Source organism: Musa acuminata, chromosome BXJ2-1 (assembly GCF_036884655.1).
Source record: "Musa acuminata AAA Group cultivar baxijiao chromosome BXJ2-1, Cavendish_Baxijiao_AAA, whole genome shotgun sequence".
In the NCBI taxonomy this organism is placed as follows: Eukaryota; Viridiplantae; Streptophyta; class Magnoliopsida; order Zingiberales; family Musaceae; genus Musa; species Musa acuminata.
In genome coordinates this window covers 26117084-26129311 of record NC_088338.1, presented here as the reverse complement: position 1 = coordinate 26129311, position 12228 = coordinate 26117084, and the positions used below count along the sequence as shown (strand labels likewise).

General features: G+C 50.0%; 16 pseudogenes; all 16 read right to left on the bottom strand.

The window, feature by feature from the left end:
- Positions 1-4872: 4872 nt before the first annotated feature.
- Positions 4873-4991, bottom strand: LOC135603284 (5S ribosomal RNA; annotated as a pseudogene).
- Positions 4992-5341: 350 nt separating this feature from the next.
- LOC135602927 (5S ribosomal RNA) lies at positions 5342-5460 on the bottom strand (annotated as a pseudogene).
- Positions 5461-5810: 350 nt separating this feature from the next.
- LOC135602921 (5S ribosomal RNA) lies at positions 5811-5929 on the bottom strand (annotated as a pseudogene).
- A 350-nt stretch (positions 5930-6279) lies between these two features.
- Positions 6280-6398, bottom strand: LOC135599450 (5S ribosomal RNA; annotated as a pseudogene).
- A 350-nt stretch (positions 6399-6748) lies between these two features.
- LOC135602321 (5S ribosomal RNA) lies at positions 6749-6867 on the bottom strand (annotated as a pseudogene).
- A 350-nt stretch (positions 6868-7217) lies between these two features.
- On the bottom strand, positions 7218-7336 carry LOC135601698 (5S ribosomal RNA; annotated as a pseudogene).
- A 350-nt stretch (positions 7337-7686) lies between these two features.
- LOC135604384 (5S ribosomal RNA) lies at positions 7687-7805 on the bottom strand (annotated as a pseudogene).
- A 350-nt stretch (positions 7806-8155) lies between these two features.
- On the bottom strand, positions 8156-8274 carry LOC135604592 (5S ribosomal RNA; annotated as a pseudogene).
- Positions 8275-8624: 350 nt separating this feature from the next.
- On the bottom strand, positions 8625-8743 carry LOC135603007 (5S ribosomal RNA; annotated as a pseudogene).
- A 350-nt stretch (positions 8744-9093) lies between these two features.
- LOC135602320 (5S ribosomal RNA) lies at positions 9094-9212 on the bottom strand (annotated as a pseudogene).
- A 350-nt stretch (positions 9213-9562) lies between these two features.
- LOC135601697 (5S ribosomal RNA) lies at positions 9563-9681 on the bottom strand (annotated as a pseudogene).
- Positions 9682-10031: 350 nt separating this feature from the next.
- Positions 10032-10150, bottom strand: LOC135602919 (5S ribosomal RNA; annotated as a pseudogene).
- Positions 10151-10500: 350 nt separating this feature from the next.
- Positions 10501-10619, bottom strand: LOC135602918 (5S ribosomal RNA; annotated as a pseudogene).
- A 350-nt stretch (positions 10620-10969) lies between these two features.
- Positions 10970-11088, bottom strand: LOC135603283 (5S ribosomal RNA; annotated as a pseudogene).
- A 350-nt stretch (positions 11089-11438) lies between these two features.
- On the bottom strand, positions 11439-11557 carry LOC135604018 (5S ribosomal RNA; annotated as a pseudogene).
- A 350-nt stretch (positions 11558-11907) lies between these two features.
- Positions 11908-12026, bottom strand: LOC135604429 (5S ribosomal RNA; annotated as a pseudogene).
- Between the last annotated feature and the right edge of the window lie 202 nt (positions 12027-12228).

The window sequence follows — 12228 nt, the reverse complement described above, 5'->3', positions numbered from 1 at the left end:
CCTTTAAAATTCCTTTCCAAGCTGAAGAGTGGTATGTTCTTGTTGAAATTTCCCAGATTGATTCCTTTGAAAGATACCTAGCAGAAACCCATTGTGACCATAAGGAACATTTGTTTTGCAAAAGATCCCACAATTGTTGTACCAGGCATGCTTGATTCCAATCTCTAGTATTTCTCAAGTTTAGCCCCCCTTCATCTTTCGGTTTGCAAATGCTATCCCAATTTACCATATGCATTGCCTTATCATTTGTGCCATTCCAGAAGAAGTTCATTAATAACCGTTCAATATCTTGGAGAAGTCCAGCAGGCAGAAGAAATGCATTACACCAATATATAGAGTAGGAGTGCAATACAGAACGGATGAGTTCGAGTCGTCCTGCTTTTGATAGAAGCCTATTTTTCCAAGAAGAAATTCTATTCTTTATTTTTTGTAGGATAGGCTGACAGTGGGTTTTGTGAATGCCTGTGGATATGAGCGGGAGACCCAAATAAGGAACTGGCAGGCTTCCCTCACTAACCCCCAAAGTTTGTGCAATAAAGACCTTATTCTCAACGTAAGGGCTCATATATACTTTACTTTTCGCATGATTTAACTGAAGTCCAGAAACCATACCAAAGTCATTCATAATAGTAGCCAGGTTCTTTACTGAAGTTGGATCATTTTGGAGAAAGATAAGTAAATCATCTGCAAATGTTATATGTGATATATGAATAGAGCCAGCATTGGGTACCTTTATGCTGCCATTTAAGACTGCATGTTCCAACATACAGCTAAGTCCTTCCATCGCAATAGTAAAGAGATACGGAGAGAGTGGATCACCTTGTCGGATGCCATTCGTGCTCCCAAAAAAACCAATAGGTGAGCCATTAAAGAGTATCGAAAACTTTGGAGTTTCCAAGCAAGATTGAATCCAATTAACCCATTGCTGTGGGAAGTTCATATCGAGGAGCATCTTATAGATAAATTTCCTATTAACTGAATCAAAGGCTTTCCGTAAATCAGCTTTAAAACATATTTTTGTCCCTCTTGCTTTTGAATGCAAATCTTTGACCAAGTCATTAGCAAGCAAAATGTTATGATGTATACTTCTCCCTTTGATGAAAGCAGCTTGATTTGGGCTAATGATCTTGTGTATTACCTTTTGCATTCTATTTGCTAATACTTTGGAGATGATCTTGTAAATAAAGTTGCATAATGATATGGGTCGATAGTTCTCTAGTGAATCAGCCCCTGCATTCTTCGGAATTAAAGAAATAAAGGTGCAATTCATCTCTCTAAGAATATGACCTGAAGAGAAAAAATGTTGGCAAGCCTTGATCACATCATTTCCAATAATAGACCAAGCAGTTTGGTAAAATTCAGCTGGAAATCCATCTGGACCTGGGCTTTTGTGCTTTGGTGACTTAAAGACAACACATACAATTTCGTCGTCAGTAATTGGGGCATTGAGGATTGAAATAGCTTCCGAATCAAGTTTTCTAGTCGGCTCCACATGAATGTTATTAGTTTTCCCAGCTTGATTGAGTAAGGAATAAAAAAATTGCTCTGTGTGTGCTTTAACCTCTTCTAAATTCTCAATAAGATTATCATCTTTGTCTCTGCATTTGCTGATACGGTTAACAGCCCTTCGAGTAGCAATTGAAGCATAGAAAAATTTAGTATTGGAATCTCCTAGTGTAAGCCAATGCTGTCGAGACTTTTGCTTTACAAAACTTTCCTCCTGTTTTAAGGCTTGCATGAAGTTATTTCTGGCTTCTGTCTCTTTGTAGATAATATTCTCATCATTTGGCTGAAGTTGCAGCTCATGTTGCAATGACATTAGTTCCTTCCTGCAAAATTGAACTGTGGTGGTAATATTGCCAAAGGTATTTGTATTCCACTCCTTTAGTGCTGCTTTACAGGCTTTGAGCTTTTGACATAAGATGTAAGGGGGAGATCCATGCACATTAACATTCCAAGCAGATCTGATAACATCAAGAAATTGAGGATGAGTACTCCACATGTTAAAGAATCTAAACGGTTTCTTGCCTCTTGGTGTCGCTTTGTCTGCGTGTATATACATTAAAGAATGGTCAGAAAACAAAGGAGCACCATACTCAAGAAGTGAATCTGGGTAAACTGTTAACCATTCATGATTAATCAAACACCTATCAAGTCGAGCCATTATTTTTCTGTTAGCAGCACCTTGATTACTCCAGGAGAGCCAATTACCCACAGATTTCATATCAAACAAAGCTGCAGTGTCAATGTAATCATTAAAACTTTGAAGCTGGCTTTCTGAAAGTTGTCTACCCCCCTCTTTTTCATTTGTGTACCGAACAGTATTAAAGTCTCCAAGAACAATCCAAGGTACATTGAGACAGCCATTTGCAATATTAGTCAGGTCAGACCAAAGAGTATTTCTTTCTTGCATACTATTTGAAGCATATATACCAATGAAATTGAATTGACAGTTATTCTTTTTGTCCTCTACCTTAAGTTGAATGAATTGATCAGTAGCAGAAATAAACCAAGCATTAATAGAGTTAGGATGCCATAAGACCCATATTCTACCAAAAGTTTCATTTGAGTCATTGGTAAACAGTTCTGCGTCCGGCCATATTAAATTCTTTTGAGCTTGAACGCGCGATTGTTTAATTTTCGTTTCTACTAGAATAACAATATCACATGCGGCAGACTTGATTATTCTATTGAGCTCCCGACATTTTTCCGGCTTATTAAGTCCGCGAACATTCCAACATGTTATCTTCATCAGTAATAAAGAAATGAAAAGGTGGTAAGGTATTCATCCTACTACTTTGGATGGACTGTACCATCCTTTTTCTTATCCTTCGGTTTTGTATTTTCCTCCCGCACAATATCCTTACCTTTTATGACTTTATTTCTATATTTATCCACTTCATCTACAGCTTGTAGATTTTTAAACTTTAAAATACCTTGAATCATGTGGTCTTGATTGGCAGGGTTTGTTGAAGCACGATAAGATTGTTGCAGCACAATTTCCTGGATAGTACTTGTTGGAGTAGCTTGGCTAGAGAGGTTTGTTGGGGCATGAGTTTGTTGAGACAGAATATCCTTGTTGGCGATGTTTGTTGTGGCTTGAGTTTGTTGAGGAAGAATATCCTTGCTAGCGAGATTTGTTTGGGCCTGAGTTTGTTGAGTTATTGTGGACGGATCCAATGATATTGGAAGAGATGAAGTTCCTGACTTATGTTTCTCCTGTCCACTAGTACCAAGGGAAACCTCTGTTGTGGAAGGCTCCGACATTATAGGAAGAGATATAATTTTGGATTTGTCCTTCTGTCCGCGGTGCTGTCCTTGTGAGTCGGAATGCTCAATAGTCTTCGCCACCATCGGTGCTACTGCCATTAGAGAAGACTCGCTTTGTTGCGGAGGCGCTTGACGTGGTCGATAGACCTTTGTGATTTGTTTTGGAGTTTGCTGACAAGCTCCATTTGCATGACCAAAAGATAAGCAATGCTGACATCGTTGTGGCTTCCAAGAATATGAGACATGTACCTTCCGAGTGTTCCCGTCAAGATCACGATAGAAAACCTCATTTGGAAGATCTTCGTCAGAAGAAACCAGTACACATGCTCGTGCAAATGCTAATCTCGTCTGAGCAGCTGTTGCTTTGTCGATGTAGAGTGGCTGTCCCAGAGTGCTGCATAACTTTGCAATAAAACGTCGACTCCAAAGATGTAGAGGAAGACCTTGAAAGGATACCCATAATGGAATAGACTGTAGGCTATCTAACTCCAAACGGACATCAGGAGACCAGCGTCGTAGAATCATTGGATGGCCGCGAATAGTCCAGAATCCTTCGAGGACTCGTTGTAAATCATCTTCAGAGTATAGCTTGCAAACAAAGAATCCGTTCTCCAGCATATGAAGATCAAATGACGATATTCCCCATCGAGTTTTGATAAATGAGGATAGTGGGAAATAAGATGTTTTGAGACCTACCACATAGCCAACAATCGCCATAGACCATGTCTCAATAAGCTCTGCTGAATCAGCAGTCTCGTATACAGCAATCTTCTTATCAGCCTGAACTTCTGGAGTAAAGAATTCCAAGCTTAGATCCGGACTTCCAACCGGAGCCTTGAAGAGGCTAGTCCAAGGCCTAGGGTCACTGGAAATGAGGGCAGGCTGCCGCGATCTAGAGCGCGATCTACTTCGATGCTGTTTCGTCGAAGGAGTTTCTCTCTGGAGAGGATATGGAGGAGGAGCCAATTGAGGGGTAACGGTAGGGAGTCTTACCATCGTATCAACTCTCCCGCCACCATCGCCAGCCCTAGGGGCCGTCGCTGCCATGTTTGATCCCTCTTCTGGTCGCGGCTATAAAATCATCTCCATAGGAAAAAACCACCGTCGCAGTATATCAGATCGCCGCTACAGTACCGTCGCCCTAGGGAGATCTGGTCGCCGCTATAGTATCGTCGCCCTTGGGGAGAAGCCGACGCTGCAGGAGATCCGATCACCACTACAGTAAGGGAGATCAGATCGTTGCTATAGTATCGTCGCCCGTGGGAGAAAGCCAACGCTGCAGGAGTCAGATCGCCCTAGGGAGATCTCGTCGCCGCTACAGTGTCGTCGCCGCTACAGTACTGTCGCTGCTACAGTGTCGTCGCCGCCGCTACAGTGTCGTCGCCTGTCTCCCGTGGGAGAAAGCCATCGGTCACGGCAAGCGCGTGACGAAACCATCGGCACTTTCTAGAACGATCTAGGAATCGCTATTGCGACCCCAATCCGGAAAGCTCTCTTCGAGCCCCTCGATACTGACTGCGTAGCGGTCAAAGCAAATTTCCAGCCCCAAAACAAACGTCTCGGAGCTCTACGGGAGATGTTTCGTATCCCGGGATGCAAAAAGGAGTGCAACACGAGGACTTCCCAAGGGGTCGCCCATCGTAGTAATACTCTGGCCCAAGCACGCTTAACTTCGGTGTTTTGATGGGATCCGGTGATTTAGTGCTGCCATTATCGCACCCGTTTCGCGAGCTTCGTCCCTCGCCTATGTGCACGTCGCGGTCGGCGCATCAACGTCCGGAGCCTCTTGCCCGTCATGAAACCGTCGGAGCTTTCTCGAACGTTCACGAAATCCATATTGCAAGCTCTCTCCGAGCCCTAGCCCGACGACTGCGTATCGGTCACGGCAAGCGCGTGCCGAAACCATCGGCACTTTCTAGAACGATCTAGGAATCGCTATTGCGACCCCAATCCGGAAAGCTCTCTTCGAGCCCCTCGATACTGACTGCGTAGCGGTCAGAGTAAATTTCCAGCCCCAAAACAAACGTCTCGGAGCTCTACGGGAGATGTTTCGTATCCCGGGATGCAAAAAGGAGTGCAACACGAGGACTTCCCAAGGGGTCACCCATCGTAGTAATACTCTGGCCCAAGCACGCTTAACTTCGGTGTTTTGATGGGATCCGGTGATTCAGTGCTGCCATTATCGCACCCGTTTCGCGAGCTTCGTCCCTCGCCTATGTGCACGTCGCGGTCGGTGCATTAACGTCCGGAGCCTCTTGCCTGTCACGAAACCGTCGGCGCTATCTCGAACGTTCACGAAATCCCTATTGCAAGCTCTCTCCGAGCCCTAGCCCGACGACTGCGTATCGGTCACAGCAAGCGCGTGCCGAAACCATCGGCTCATTCTAGAACGATCTCGGAATCGCTATTGCGACCCCAATCCGGAAAGCTCTCTTCGAGCCCCTCGATACTGACTGCGTATCGGTCAGAGCAAATTTCCAGCCCCAAAACAAACGTCTCGGAGCTCTACGGGAGATGTTTCGTATCCCGGGATGCAAAAAGGAGTGCAACACGAGGACTTCCCAAGGGGTCACCCATCGTAGTAATACTCTGGCCCAAGCACGCTTAACTTCGGTGTTTTGATGGGATCCGGTGATTTAGTGCTGCCATTATCGCACCCGTTTCGCGAGCTTCGTCCCTCGCCTATGTGCACGTCGCGGTCGGTGCATCAACGTCCGGAGCCTCTTGCCCGTTAAGAAACCGACGGCGCTTTCTCGAACGTTCACGAAATCCCTATTGCAAGCTCTCTCTGAGCCCTAGCCCGACGACTGCGTATCGGTCACGGCAAGCGCGTGCCGAAACCATCGGCACTTTCTAGAACGATCTCGGAATCGCTATTGCGACCCCAATCCGGAAAGCTCTCTCCGAGCCCCTCGATACTGACTGCGTAGCTGTCACAGCAAATTTCCAGCCCCAAAACAATCGTCTCGGAGCTCTACGGGAGATGTTTCGTATCCCGGGATGCAAAAAGGAGTGCAACATGAGGACTTCCCAGGGGGTCACCCATCGTAGTAATACTCTGGCTCAAGCATGCTAAACTTCGGTGTTTTGATGGGATCCGGTGATTTAGTGCTACCATTATCGCACCCGTTTCGCGAGCTTCGTCCCTCGCCTATGTGCACGTCGCGGTCGGCGCATCAACGTCCGGAGCCTCTTGCCCGTCACGAAACCGTCGTCGCTTTCTCGAACGTTCACGAAATCCCTATTGCAAGCTCTCTCCAAGCCCTAGCCCGATGACTGCGTATCGGTCACGGCAAGCGCGTGACGAAACCATCGGCACATTCTAGAACGATCTAGGAATCGCTATTGCGACCCCAATCCGGAAAGCTCTCTTCGAGCCCCTCGATACTGACTCCGTAGCGGTCAAAGCAAATTTCCAGCCCCAAAACAAACGTCTCGGAGCTCTACGGGAGATGTTCCGTATCCCGAGATGCAAAAAGGGGTGCAACCCGAGGACTTCCCAAGGGGTCACCCATCGTAGTACTACTCTGGCCCAAGCACGCTTAACTTCGGTGTTTTGATGGGATCCGGTGATTTAGTGCTGCCATTATCGCACCCGTTTCGCGAGCTTCGTCCCTCGCCTATGTGCACGTCGCGGTCGGCGCATCAACGTCCGGAGCCTCTTGCCCGTCATGAAACCGTCGGCGCTTTCTCGAACGCTCACGAAATCCCTATTGCAAGCTCTCTCCGAGCCCTAGCCCGACGACTGCGTATCGGTCACGGCAAGCGCGTGCCGAAACCATCGGCACTTTCTAGAACGATCTCGGAATCGCTATTGCGACCCCAATCCGGAAAGCTCTCTTCGAGCCCCTCGATACTGACTGCGTAGCGGTCAGAGTAAATTTCCAGCCCCAAAACAAACGTCTCGGAGCTCTACGGGAGATGTTTCGTATCCCGGGATGCAAAAAGGAGTGCAACACGAGGACTTCCCAAGGGGTCACCCATCGTAGTACTACTCTGGCCCAAGCACGCTTAACTTCGGTGTTTTGATGGGATCCGGTGATTTAGTGCTGCCATTATCGCACCCGTTTCGCGAGCTTCGTCCCTCGCCTATGTGCACGTCGCGGTCGGCGCATCAACGTCCGGAGCCTCTTGCCCGTCATGAAACCGTCGGCGCTTTCTCGAACGCTCACGAAATCCCTATTGCAAGCTCTCTCCGAGCCCTAGCCCGACGACTGCGTATCGGTCACGGCAAGCGCGTGCCGAAACCATCGGCACTTTCTAGAACGATCTCGGAATCGCTATTGCGACCCCAATCCGGAAAGCTCTCTTCGAGCCCCTCGATACTGACTGCGTAGCGGTCAGAGTAAATTTCCAGCCCCAAAACAAACGTCTCGGAGCTCTACGGGAGATGTTTCGTATCCCGGGATGCAAAAAGGAGTGCAACACGAGGACTTCCCAAGGGGTCACTCATCGTAGTAATACTCTGGCCCAAGCACGCTTAACTTCGGTGTTTTGATGGGATCCGGTGATTTAGTGCTGCCAATATCGCACCCGTTTCGCGAGCTTCTTCCCTCGCCTATGTGCACGTCGCGGTCGGTGCATCAACGTCCGGAGCCTCTTGCCCGTCACGAAACCGTCGGCGCTTTCTCGAACGTTCACGAAATCCCTATTGCAAGCTCTCTCCGAGCCCTAGCCCGACGACTGCGTATCGGTCACGGCAAGCGCGTGCCGAAACCATCGGCACTTTCTAGAACGATCTCGGAATCGCTATTGCGACCACAATCCGGAAAGCTCTCTCCGAGCCCCTCGATACTGACTGCGTAGCGGTCACAGCAAATTTCCAGCCCCAAAACAATCGTCTCGGATCTCTACGGGAGATGTTTCGTATCCCGGGATGCAAAAAGGAGTGCAACACGAGGACTTCCAAGGGGGTAACCCATCGTAGTACTACTCTGGCCCAAGTACGCTAAACTTCGGTGTTTTGATGGGATCCGGTGATTTTGTGCTGCCATTATCGCACCCGTTTCGCGAGCTTCGTCCCTCGCCTATGTGCACGTCGCGGTCGGCGCATCAACGTCCGAAGCCTCTTGCCCGTCACGAAACCATCGGCGCTTTCTCGAACGTTCACGAAATCCCTATTGCAAGCTCTCTCCAAGCCCTAGCCCGACGACTGCGTATCGGTCACGGCAAGCGCGTGACGAAACCATCGGCACTTTCTAGAACGATCTAGGAATCGCTATTGCGACCCCAATCCGGAAAGCTCTCTTCGAGCCCCTCGATACTGACTGCGTAGCGGTCAAAGCAAATTTCCAGCCCCAAAACAAACGTCTCGGAGCTCTACGGGAGATGTTTCGTATCCCGGGATGCAAAAAGGAGTGCAACCCGAGGACTTCCCAAGGGGTCACCCATCGTAGTACTACTCTGGCCCAAGCACGCTTAACTTCGGTGTTTTGATGGGATCCGGTGATTTAGTACTGCCATTATCGCACCCATTTCGCGAGCTTCGTCCCTCGCCTATGTGCACGTCGCGGTCGGCGCATCAACGTCCAGAGCCTCTTGCCCGTCATGAAACCGTCGGAGCTTTCTCGAACGTTCACGAAATCCCTATTGCAAGCTCTCTCCGAGCCCTAGCCCGACGACTGCGTATCGGTCACGGCAAGCGCGTGCCGAAACCATCGGCACTTTCTAGAACGATCTAGGAATCGCTATTGCGACCACAATCCGGAAAGCTCTCTTCGAGCCCCTCGATACTGACTCCGTAGCGGTCAAAGCAAATTTCCAGCCCCAAAACAAACGTCTCGGAGCTCTACGGGAGATGTTCCGTATCCCGAGATGCAAAAAGGGGTGCAACCCGAGGACTTCCCAAGGGGTCACCCATCGTAGTACTACTCTGGCCCAAGCACGCTTAACTTCGGTGTTTTGATGGGATCCGGTGATTTAGTGCTGCCATTATCGCACCCGTTTCGCGAGCTTCGTCCCTCGCCTATGTGCACGTCGCGGTCGGCGCATCAACGTCCGGAGCCTCTTGCCCGTCATGAAACCGTCGGCGCTTTCTCGAACGCTCACGAAATCCCTATTGCAAGCTCTCTCCAAGCCCTAGCCCGAAGACTGCGTATCGGTCACGGCAAGCGCGTGCCGAAACCATCGGCACTTTCTAGAACGATCTCGGAATCGCTATTGCGACCCCAATCCGGAAAGCTCTCTTCGAGCCCCTCGATACTGACTGCGTAGCGGTCAGAGTAAATTTCCAGCCCCAAAACAAACGTCTCGGAGCTCTACGGGAGATGTTTCGTATCCCGGGATGCAAAAAGGAGTGCAACACGAGGACTTCCCAAGGGGTCACCCATCGTAGTACTACTCTGGCCCAAGCACGCTTAACTTCGGTGTTTTGATGGGATCCGGTGATTTAGTGCTGCCATTATCGCACCCGTTTCGCGAGATTCGTCCCTCGCCTATGTGCACGTCGCGGTCGGCGCATCAACGTCCGGAGCCTCTTGCCCGTCACGAAAATGTCGGCGCTTTCTCGAACGTTCACGAAATCCCTATTGCAAGCTCTCTCTGAGACCTAGCCCGACGACTGCGTATCAGTCACGGCAAGCGCGTGACGAAACCATCGGCACTTTCTAGAACGATCTAGGAATCGCTATTGCGACCCCAATCCGGAAAGCTCTCTCCGAGCCCCTCGATACTGACTGCGTAGCGGTCAGAGCAAATTTCCAGCCCCAAAACAAACGTCTCGGAGCTCTACGGGAGATGTTTCGTATCCCGGGATGCAAAAAGGAGTGCAACACGAGGACTTCCCAAGGGGTCACCCATCGTAGTAATACTCTGGCCCAAGCACGCTTAACTTCGGTGTTTTGATGGGATCCGGTGATTTAGTGCTGCCATTATCGCACCCGTTTCGCGAGCTTCGTCCCTCGCCTATGTGCACGTCGCGGTCGGTGCATTAACGTCCGGAGCCTCTTGCCTGTCACGAAACCGTCGGCGCTATCTCGAACGTTCACGAAATCCCTATTGCAAGCTCTCTCCGAGCCCTAGCCCGACGACTGCGTATCGGTCACGGCAAGCGCGTGCCGAAACCATCGGCACATTCTAGAACGATCTCGGAATCGCTATTGCGACCCCAATCCGGAAAGCTCTCTTCGAGCCCCTCGATACTGACTGCGTATCGGTCAGAGCAAATTTCCAGCCCCAAAACAAACGTCTCGGAGCTCTACGGGAGATGTTTCGTATCCCGGGATGCAAAAAGGAGTGCAACACGAGGACTTCCCAAGGGGTCACCCATCGTAGTAATACTCTGGCCCAAGCACGCTTAACTTCGGTGTTTTGATGGGATCCGGTGATTTAGTGCTGCCATTATCGCACCCGTTTCGCGAGCTTCGTCCCTCGCCTATGTGCACGTCGCGGTCGGCGCATCAACGTCCGGAGCCTCTTGCCCGTCACGAAAATGTCGGCGCTTTCTCGAACGTTCACGAAATCCCTATTGCAAGCTCTCTCTGAGACCTAGCCCGACGACTGCGTATCAGTCACGGCAAGCGCGTGACGAAACCATCGGCACTTTCTAGAACGATCTAGGAATCGCTATTGCGACCCCAATCCGGAAAGCTCTCTCCGAGCCCCTCGATACTGACTGCGTAGCGGTCAGAGCAAATTTCCAGCCCCAAAACAAACGTCTCGGAGCTCTACGGGAGATGTTTCGTATCCCGGGATGCAAAAAGGAGTGCAACACGAGGACTTCCCAAGGGGTCGCCCATCGTAGTAATACTCTGGCCCAAGCACGCTTAACTTCGGTGTTTTGATGGGATCCGGTGATTTAGTGCTGCCATTATCGCACCCGTTTCGCGAGCTTCGTCCCTCGCCTATGTGCACGTCGCAGTCGGCGCATCAACGTCCGGAGCCTCTTGCCCGTCACGAAAACGTCGACGCTTTCTCGAACGTTCACGAAATCCCTATTGCAAGCTCTCTCTGAGACCTAGCCCGACGACTGCGTATCAGTCACGGCAAGCGCGTGACGAAACCATCGGCTCTTTCTAGAACGATCTAGGAATCGCTATTGCGACCCCAATCCGGAAAGCTCTCTTCGAGCCCCTCGATACTGACTGCGTAGCGGTCAAAGCAAATTTCCAGCCCCAAAACAAACGTCTCGGAGCTCTACGGGAGATGTTTCGTATCCCGGGATGCAAAAAGGAGTGCAACACGAGGACTTCCCAAGGGGTCACTCATCGTAGTAATACTCTGGCCCAAGCACGCTTAACTTCGGTGTTTTGATGGGATCCGGTGATTTAGTGCTGCCATTATCGCACCCGTTTCGCGAGCTTCTTCCCTCGCCTATGTGCACGTCGCGGTCGGTGCATCAACGTCCGGAGCCTCTGGCCCGTCACGAAACCGTCGGCGCTTTCTCGAACGTTCACGAAATCCCTATTGCAAGCTCTCTCCGAGCCCTAGCCCGACGACTGCGTATCGGTCACGGCAAGCGCGTGCCGAAACCATCGGCACTTTCTAGAACGATCTCGGAATCGCTATTGCGACCACAATCCGGAAAGCTCTCTCCGAGCCCCTCGATACTGACTGCGTAGCGGTCACAGCAAATTTCCAGCCACAAAACAATCGTCTCGGATCTCTACTGGAGATGTTTCGTATCCCGGGATGCAAAAAGAAGTGCAACACGAGGACTTCCAAGGGGGTAACCCATCGTAGTACTACTCTGGCCCAAGCACGCTAAACTTCGGTGTTTTGATGGGATCCGGTGATTTTGTGCTGCCATTATCGCACCCGTTTCGCGAGCTTCGTCCCTCGCCTATGTGCACGTCGCGGTCGGCGCATCAACGTCCGGAGCCTCTTCCCCGTCACGAAAATGTCGGCGCTTTCTCGAACGTTCACGAAATCCCTATTGCAAGATCTCTCCGAGCCCTAGCCTGACGACTGCGAATCGGTCACGGCAAGCGCGTGCCGAAACCATCGGCACTTTCTAGAACG